Genomic DNA, 10,363 nt, shown 5'->3' on the forward strand with positions numbered 1-10,363 from the left:
TATATCTTATTAAAATCTGCTTTAAATTTTGTCCTCGTCAAATTTTGCCCTCTCAGTCCAGGTAGATAAAAACTAATCTTCCTATAACCAAGTCTTTCAAATGTCCTCTTAAGCATTCTCTAGTTTGAATATCTCCATTTTCCTCCCAAATTTGTATCTGACTTTCGGGACTTCAAAATCTTTTTTTTTTCTCTATGACTGACATCCTCAGTGCCTGGAATGTCCTTGCAGTGGAACAGTCAGTTACCTCATTGACTTGCTCATCCCTTTCACATAGTTTGCCTGTTTCTCCTATTGGGGAATTCCTCCTGGAGTCTCCATTTTTAGGTAATGGCCCAGGCCTCTCTTCTTTCATTCCCCTTCCATATATTTTCCTAACTTTCTGGACTTTAAAACCATTCCCTTTTGCCAGATACCTTCCTTCTTCAACCTTCACACTATTTTACAGCTTCCTTTTCTGTGTTGCTTTACTCTATTAAAATATACTTTTTTTTTTGAGAGCAGGGATTGTCCTTTTTTGTTTATATTCCTCTCACCAATGCTTAGCACGGTGCTTGGCACATAGTAAGACCTTAATAAATGCCCATTCCCTACCATATCTTTCAAGCAATGTTTATATTATTTGATATTTATTTCTTTAACTATCTTGTTGTCCTTTTCTGGATATTTTCTCATTTATTAATGTGCTTACTAAAATATGAAAGCTGAAGCTAAATACATTTCTTCAAATGTAATTTGAATAGAGTAGAATATGGGTCTTATCATCTTCCTAAATTTCATTATTCCTCTATTCATTAAATAGTGTTAATAGAAGGCTAAATAGTTCCTCATTTTCCTAACCCCACCACTCAAATTTCGTAGTTTCTGAAATTGAGCAAGTAAGGACTAATTTATCTTGAATAATGCTTTTTCTTTAAAAAAAAAAAACAATAAATGTTGGGGGGAGGAATAACACATAGTTATTAAAACCATAGTTTTTTAAATTATCTTTTCTTGTGACAAATATGGATCCTGAGGTAATACAAGAGCATAGATACTGTGAGGGTGTGAAGGGAAGAAGGTAGGAGGAAGGATGGATTGGAGGAAGGAGAGAAGAAGGTAGAGGAAGGGAAAGGAAGGTAATGGTCCCCAGCTCCGCAGGGGGAAATTTACCAGGGCCCTTCAGGGCTCAAATAAAATATCAGATAGCAATTTAGGGTTTAGAATAGCTAGGTTTTATTTAAATTAGAAAAGGGAAGGTCTAGGGAAAACTAGGAGATAGGTAGAAGGGGAAAAAGGTGCCAAGAGAGAGTTCAGGGTAGACTAGCTTCAGCCAGCCTCTGGGCTCCAGAGAGAGCTCAAAGGCACCAAAAACCTCTCTCTTATACTTTCTCCAACACCTCCCACAAAGGAAGTGGGAGGTTTTTGGGGAAGTTGTAACAGGGCTTAGAGTAATTATAAACTGCACAACACCAATTGGAAAGGCAGAAAATATTGAAAATTGAGGAAAGGACATAGGAAAAAATTGTTCACTGAAGTTGAATGAATGAAAAAATAATTTGGGAAGCACTGTGGTAAGCTCTAGGGATACAAATAGAAAAGCAAAACAGTTCCTGCTTTCAAGGAGCTCTCTTTTTAATGGTGGAAAAAATAGATATAGAATTGTTTCAGCTAAAACGGAAGATGAAAAAATCTCATTATTTTAGAGTATAGCAGCAAAGAGACTACCTCTTCTTTAATGTCATTTCCACTGAAAAAAACTATATCTATTTTTAATACTAAGCAATATTGAGAGTAGCAGGTACTTTGACAGGAAGAGTCTTCTTTTCTGAGTCTTCAATAAATGTAACTATAACATTTCCAGGTGCAATTGCTAGGTTGTATCTTTCCATCTTTATAGGTCAAGCATCAGGCTTGAAACCTTGCTGTTCTAAAGGTCCTTTGGATCAAGGTCCCCAGTTAACTATACTGGGGTATGAAGGGAGATGGTGATCAAAGTGATACTGGTGGTTTGATTTGCCTAGCACATGCAGCCTATACTCCATCTAATTTTCTGTTTTTCTTACAATTGGTCTTGATTCCATATCTAAGGACAGCTAAACATTTATAAGAATTGTGTAGAATTTATAAGAATTGTGTAGAATTTTAAGCTTAATAGAATACTCTTAAGATAATTTTTCATTAGGCTGACTAGCACACTTTGTTAAATATTAATATTTTCCTCTTCTTTGTTTCTGAAAGCTTTTGGTATCTTTTGAATGTGTCTTATTTCTCCCCTATCTAATACAATTAGTATTAAGAAATTGTAGCAAGCTGTATCTCTTTTTTGTTTGATTATGAATGTGAATAATATAAGTTATTCAGGAGTTTATGCCCTGGAACATTTTAGTTGGTCAGGACTTTGTAGGTCTTTGAAGAAGACCAAAACAGACTCTAACTTCCTATGACAGCGAGAATGTCTAGGTTACTAATATAAACTCTTTGTGTTTCCCATTATAAGACATTCCAGACTTCTCTCAGTTACTACTCAATCCTTTTTTTTTCCTTTCTCATTTATCTCCATGAGGAAAGATGGGAGGAGTAACCATTCAAAATCCAACTGTCTGATAATTTTTATAGCATTTGGTTGAAATGCTCTTTCTCTCAATGCCCTAGGTCAGTATGTTCTCTTGATGGATACCAGCCTCCCAGCAGGACTCATGAATCTCTGTGGAAAATTCCAGCTAGTTTTACCTGTTTTTGGATGAGATACCAAAGAATTATTCTTTCTTACAACATAGAAGTATAAGGATTTTCTGATTTAGGTTTTAAGGTACAGCATTTTTCACACATTTTAAGGTTCAGAGGTATCTTCAGAATTTTTGCTGGACCATTTTTGAAAGACAGAAAGAATTTAATGTGAGATAAAGGCTTTCTACTAGAATAAAAAGATATGTTAGCTTTGTTAATGGTCATTAGTAATTGATTTTTTTCTTCTTCTTGATGTTATATAGAACTATACAAATTTACTTGGATTAGGATCTTTGACTTGTGAAGTCCAAAGGTTCAGAGAGTATTTTAGGGATCTTTTGTTTAATGAAATCTCATTTATAGTTAGAAGCGACAAAATTGTTTAATTCTCAACTGATTATGATTTCCCTTTTCTAATCCACTTGCTTTCTAATGATATAGTAAGAATCATTCCATTCAGGAAGAAAAAAAATGTTTCTCTTAAAATAATGATGGATACTACTTTTAGAATGTTGCATAATCAAATCAAAGACTCTGCCTCCTTTTTCTTTGTGGTGCAATGGGAATGATACCCAATGAAAGCTGAAAGTTATTTCTCCTTTTCATAATGCAGTCTCTCTCCTTCAGCTTTCTAGGAGTTAAGGAAACAATACAGATAGAAATTGCATTACTATTTCATCAACAAAAGTCTCTCAGCAACAATCCAGCATAAATAGTCCACTGGAAACAGAAAGACAGCTCTGTATACACTCCATAAGATGTGCTATCTCTGTAAAAGTAGACATAGGACTCTACAAAAGTGTCCTCAATTTCTCAAAGATGATTATATTTTATTGGTAGTTACCACCTTCTAATATTTTAAATAATTGCAATTGGTCAACAGTGTGTTTTCATGTGATAGTAGATGAAGTTTCATAAGTTTTTCTGTGAACTAAAGTGATAATTTGGTGAATATATAAAAATAAATATAGCAGTTACTCTGGCCTCATTCTTCTAATGTAAAACTGGTTGAATTCTCCCCTATGGACTCTAAGGGTACTCTTGAGAGATTTTGGTATCTTGCTCTAATACTTATTGGCTCAAGTCTCTATTCTGGTATGGATTTCCTCATGATTAGCTCCCAATGATACATGCCTCAGTTCTATTTAACGTAGAAACCATGACAGAATCTCTGTGAATGCTCCAAAGACCATATGGTAATTATATCGGGTGAGTACTATTGTACATGATCCTAAGAGCTGGACTCACTGACCAAGTCTTATAAGAATATTTTCAGGTGTTTCAGTCAAGACTATCTCTTTGTGATCCTATTTGGGTTTTTCTTGGCAGAGATACTGGGATTGTTTGCCATTTCCTTCTCCAGCTCATTTTACAGATGACGCAAACAGGATTAAGTTACTTGCCTGGGATTACATAGCTAGTAAGTAACCAAGGTCAAATTAAAACTCAGGAAGCTGAGTCTACTTGGCTTTAGGCACAACGCTCTTTCCACTGTGCCATCTAGCTGCACCCAATATATATATATATATAAACTTTATTAATGCCTTTTGTTGATTTTAGATGAATCTTTTCCATTTATACTCTTGCCCATTCTCCAATTTAACTATTTCTTAGAAGAAAGAAAAACAACTAAGCAAAACCAACTAACATAGTACTTCTATTGGATGGCATAATCAACATTCCACACTTATACTCCCCCATCTCTCTAATGAAAGGAGAGAAATATGTTTCATCATCTGATCACTCAGACCTATAAATGATCTTTGAAATTAATCTGAGTTCAGATACCTCTTAATATTCAGTTCAGATATTAATCTCACCATTTACTTTGTGACTATCCTAATTTTACTCAACTTCCAAGATTAAAAAAACAAACAAACAAACAAACAAACAAACAGCAATTCACCAACAGAACACTTAATGTGATTAAAAAACAAAAACAAAAACACCTTACTTCTCTAAAACAGAAGAGCAAAGGCTAGGCAATTGGGGTTAAGTGACTTGCCCAGAGTCACACAACAAGGAAGTATCTGAAGCTAGATTTGAACTCCGGGCCCGGCACTCCATCCATGGTGCCACCTAGCTGCCCCTTAGTATGTGATATTTATAGCTTTATTCTTAGACCCTTTTTTACTTATAAGTCAGCAGCAGTTCTTCTTCACCTTCATTTTCTTTTGTGTATTAAGTAAAGATTTCCACCTATTTTCTCAAATTTACTTACTCTAATAGTTTACTAAATTAAATGAGAATGCTGGGTATTTCCTAAAATTAAAAAGTCCTTAATACAGTATTCATTTATTTCAAGGTTTTCAGTTTTCTCATGGAGAAAAAAAATTAATTCAGCCATAACTCAACCTTATATTTTGCCCACCTGTTACTTCTACAACACAATCTTGGATAGTAAAATCTGGTGTATGTTGTCTTAATTTCTATTGCATGGGGAGGGAGAGATCATCAAGAAAATCTTTAACCATTATGTGGAAAGCTTTGAGAATCCATGCTTTTCCCTCAAGGATCAATTATTATCTTTTATCCACTCCTCAATCCATTTAATTATCTGATCTAAATTACTCTCTAGTTCTTCTGGTACATTGCTGGGCAGCTGTGGTACTATTTCAGTCTTGTAGGAGGCCATGTCTTCTTCATAAAGAATCTGGAAAATTTCACACTGAACATTGTCCTGTAATTTCTTTACACTGTATCCCTTCTTTTCAAGTCTTGTATATAATACAGAATTATCTGTTTGAAGCACAAAAACTATATGAAACCATCCTTCAGGGAAGAAGTCACAGCCATGGTAATCAATGATAACTCCACTTTCTTTCATTTTATTTTCTAACTCATCAACTACTCTGTCTTCATCCAAAATGGGACATTCATATTCTTCATCAAAGCCATCATATAGCTGTCCTTCTTGTGCTAAATCACCCACATTAACATATGTCAGTATTGTTCTTGATGCAAATTATTTACCAAGTGTGTTTTTTGAAGACTTTACCGAGTCTTTCCAACCCCTGGCGTACCCGTGAGCAGGATGTTGAGCAGCCTCACGGTCGTGGTGGCGCCGGTTCCACCCCTTTATATCAATAAAATAGAGAAAAAGTAGACCAATTAAATGAGCATGCAAATAATTTGTGGAAAAATTTTCAACATCCAAGATCCAAATGAAAATACTGTTAACTGTTACAAAAAAAAAACTGCAAGCAAAATGTGCATGCTGTGGAAGCATATTTTAATTTAGAGAAGAGATAATCAACATTGGACTAAAGATTTGTTTTGACAGACTAGAAAATGACTTGGGAATTGCTTGATTTACACTTGGAAAATTTGACTAATAATTTTATTTTTGTCAACAAATGTTTGAGGAAACTGACAAGGATGCCAGAGAAACAGATAATCTGCCAAAGAAATAATTTGCTCTCCAATAATTTGAAGATATTTTTCAAGTTATAGAAATTCTGAAGCAAAAAATATGGATATTGATGATAATGTCATCAAAGTATGCAAATTCAAAAATAATATATCTCTTTGCACTTACCAGAATGTTTAAAGATATAAGAAGAAATAGTTCAGTCTATTTTGCTGCAACATTTTCTATCACAATAATGATAATTTCATCACATTATTCAACTTTGCTTTCTAAAATGCATCTATTACTTTGTAGTAAATGAATCAGAAGTAATGACTTATGTTTTGCCTTTACTTTGTGTTAATAAACAGATAATTTATTTAATTTTTTCAATCTTTTTATTGAGTTGGAAGCAATTACTTTATTTAAGATATAAATATAACTTAAATAGTATCAATTTAAATAATATGACCACCCAAAAGGATCATTATTCACATTAACTGAGAACTAAGCTGTGTCACAATTTGTTTAACTGTTCCCCAATTATTGAATATCTACTCTACTTACAAATCTTTACTACCACAAAATGTGCAAGTGCTGTTATAAAAATTTTGGTATATATGAGAACTTCTTAGAAAATACTTCCTATAAGTGATGAACATAATAATGGAATCTCTGGGTTAAAGGACATGGTCATATTGTGGACACTTTATTTGTATAATTCAAAATTACTTTTTAAAATGGTTCTACTGATTCATAGTTCCCCCAACAATTCACTACTCTGCTTATCTCCTACAATTTTCTATTAATGATCTTTTCCACATTTTGTCATCTTTGTCAATTTTCTGAGAAAGGATTAAGCCTTAGGCTTGTTTTGATTTGAGTTTCTTTTATGTGCACACACACACACATGCAAGCACACTCACACTTCTTTTATTATTAATTTTGAACATTCTTTCACATGGTTGTTTATAATTTTCAATTCTTATTTTGAAAACTATTTATTCACATATTTTATTTAAAAAATCCTTACCTTATGTCTTAGAATCAATACTGTGTTTATTCAAAGACAGAACAGCAGTTGGGGTTAGGCAATGGGAGGTTATGTGACTTGCTCAAAGTTACACAGGCAGCTGAGGCCAGGTTTGAACATAGGACCTCCCATTTCTATGCCTGGCTCTCAATCCACTGAGACACCCAGCTGCCCCCTTATTCACCTCTTTTGACAACATATCTTTTGGGGAATGGTTTGGGGGGGGAGTATGTATAATTTTCAGATTTTAAAAAATTTTTATCTGAATTTATTTTTGACCACTTCCTTTTTTGTCCTAGATAAAGGTCTCCTTTGCTTCTCATTTTTGTGTAGTAGAATACTTTAATATTAAGATCATTTTTTTCTGTTCTTTGACTGTGGAAATGTTTGTTTGTTATGTTTAGATAGTAATAAAGGAGAGAAAAAAAATTTTAAGGGTGCAAAATATATATGATATATGAAAATTCACAGCATTTGGGTGTTATCTTCCTTAGTTTTTCTCTACATTATAATAAAATTCATCAGACATAAGCAGGGCAGGGGTGCAGGGTATGAATGACTAATTCAGACTTGTGTATTTGAGTTTTACTTTCCTTTCCTTGAGCAACAGATGTTGCTACATCAGTATAGTTCTAAATTAATGTTTCTTTCTTTAGTTTGTATTGAGGATTATTTTTAAAAATTCTGCTATCTCTTTCTTCACACTATGAGACATAGGATACTACAAATATACCTAAATTGCCTTTAGAAAAGATATATTTACAGGTATACTCTAAAGTAAAGTAAAATCTTAATAAATGATAATTGCCTCAGATATATAGTAGTCACATTATGTACCACACAAAAATACTTTGAAAAAGAATGTTTAGGCCCTTTTGTATTTTGTGACTTTTGAGTTTCTAATTGTTAAATTGTTCTCTACTTTAAATATTGAGGGATATTAGCACAAACATTATTAAATAAAAATAAAATCAACCTAATTTTTCACATAATAATATTTATCACTTGTGCATTTATTATTTATTTTGGAATACAGTATAAAGTATTTGTCTAAGCTTAATTTCTGTAAGAGAGAACTCAGCAGTTATTATCCAGAAAGCAGCCCTGAGTGAAACAAGACTGGCAAATGAAGGTCAACTTACTGAAGTTAAAGCTGGATACACATTTTTCTGGAGTGTCTACTGTGATAAGGAGCACCATGAATCTGGCATAGGTTTCCCAGGCAGATCTAATTTAGTCAGCAACAGGCTAATGAAAATGTGGCTGCCACTTGCAGGAAAGTGTCATGCATTCATCATCCATGTGTATGCTCCCAACATGATGAACCCTGATGAAGTCAAAGAAAAAATTTTTTGAAGATCTAGCAGTGGTTCCCAAACTTTTTTGGCCTCCACCCCCTTTCTAGAAAAAAATATTACTTAGCCCCCTGGAAATTAAATTTTTAAAATTTTAATAGCAATTAATAGGAAAGATAAATGCATCTGTGGCCATCACTGCTCCCTGAATTGCTGCAGCACCCACCAGGGGGTGGTGGCGCCCACTTTGGGAATCATTGATCTAGAAACTCAAATCATCAATGGGCCAAATAAAGACAAACTTTTAATTATGGATGACTTTAATACCAAAGTGGACACAAACTATCAGGTGTGTCAGACTGTCCTTGGGAGGAACAGAGGCTGAAAAAGCAACAGCAACTGTCACTTACTACTGAAAACTTGGCCATCTTATGCCCTTCTCATTACCAACACTGTCTTCCACTGACCAAAGTGAAACAAAATGTTGTAGATACACTGTCACATCAAGCACTGGCACTTAATAGATCTCGTTGTAAGAAGAAGAGACAGGCAGGATGTGAAAGTGATAAAGACGAGGTATGGTACAGAGTACTAGACAGATCATAGACTTATCCTTTTCAAGCCAAACATTCTCATTGACCAAAAACAGTGATTCCCAAGGCAAGGCAAATGTTAGGACCCTCAGTGTCAACAGAGAAGAGTTCTTCTCTATCTCTGGTGCATCTCAGCTACTCAGCACTGATGAAGCCACACTAATCAGTGATAAGGACAAGATCCCAGAAAGATGAAGGGACACTTCCATAGTGTTCAACCAATGCTGAAGCCATTGACCATATACCTCAGTATGAAGTTTATTGCTTACCTGGAGGGCAAGCTGAGCCAACACACAGCACCAGTGGAGCAGAAAATGAGAGCGAATGTTGAAGTCAATCCCTCTCTAGCAGAATTTTCAACTGAAGAAGATTTGCTCCTCTTGTATGGCAAAACACTTGGTGCTATTTCCATCCCAGCAGAGATTCTACCCATACAGAAGCTGACTAAAATCTTTTAGGTTAGATGACAAGAGGAGGCTGTTCCCTAGGAAAGCAAGGATGCATGTTTCCCCTGTCCTTCTCTACCAAGAAAAAAGAAACAGATTGTCCTACGACAATCATGGATGTGTGTCTCTATCTTAGTCATTGCTGGCAAAGTTCTTGCCAGATTCCTCCTTAATTGTCTGACCCTTGACCTACGAGAAGGTCATCTGCCTGAGATCCAATTTGGCTCTAGAAAGGGACTATTTAATGTGTTACATTATGTTCTTCAGCACTTCTAGACCATAAGTCTTTTTAGTCCTGGTTTCTAAAATAATTTTATTTTTCTTTTTGTTAATCTTTCTGTTGGATTTTTTGAAAACTTAAAGAGGAACATTAAGGCTGCCTATTATTAATGTAGTATTGTCTATATCCTCTTGCAGTTCAATTAATTTTTTTCTTTAGAAGTATCTAGGTGGCGAAATAGTAGTAGATTGTTGCACATGGAGCACATAAACTCTGTTTGCCTCAGTTTTCTCATTTGTAAAATTATGGTAATGGTAGTACTACCCCCTAAACTTATAGTCAGGACAAAATTTGTGAAATCCTTGAAGTGCTAAGTTTATGAATTTATAGAAATGCTAGGTTTATGAATTTATATGCTGTCATTTGAAACATGCTTACTATTTAAATTTATTTGCTATCTTCATTTTAGATTACCATAGTTTCCTTTTTATTTCTTTTTACATTATGAATTTTCGATTTTCCTTTCTCTGATAGCTTGATTACAACTGTCTTTTTAAAAATTCACATGGTGTGTAATAAATTTTGTTCAAGTTGTTGGGAAATCTTTTGTTCTCTATGCCTTCTTTGATTAGGGCACCAGCTAGTTTCTGTCAACATTGAGGTTTCCTTTATCAGAACACTCAGTAGGTTGCCTTCTGTTCCCCTGGGTCTCCTTTAA

The 10,363-nt window shown here is 34.4% G+C and overlaps 1 pseudogene; it reads right to left on the reverse strand.

The window, feature by feature from the left end:
* Positions 1–5,224: 5,224 nt before the first annotated feature.
* LOC123241341 lies at positions 5,225–8,814 on the reverse strand (annotated as a pseudogene).
* Positions 8,815–10,363: the final 1,549 nt, after the last annotated feature.

The sequence above is a fragment of the Gracilinanus agilis genome, chromosome 3, assembly GCF_016433145.1.
Source record: "Gracilinanus agilis isolate LMUSP501 chromosome 3, AgileGrace, whole genome shotgun sequence".
NCBI lineage: Eukaryota > Metazoa > Chordata > Mammalia > Didelphimorphia > Didelphidae > Gracilinanus > Gracilinanus agilis.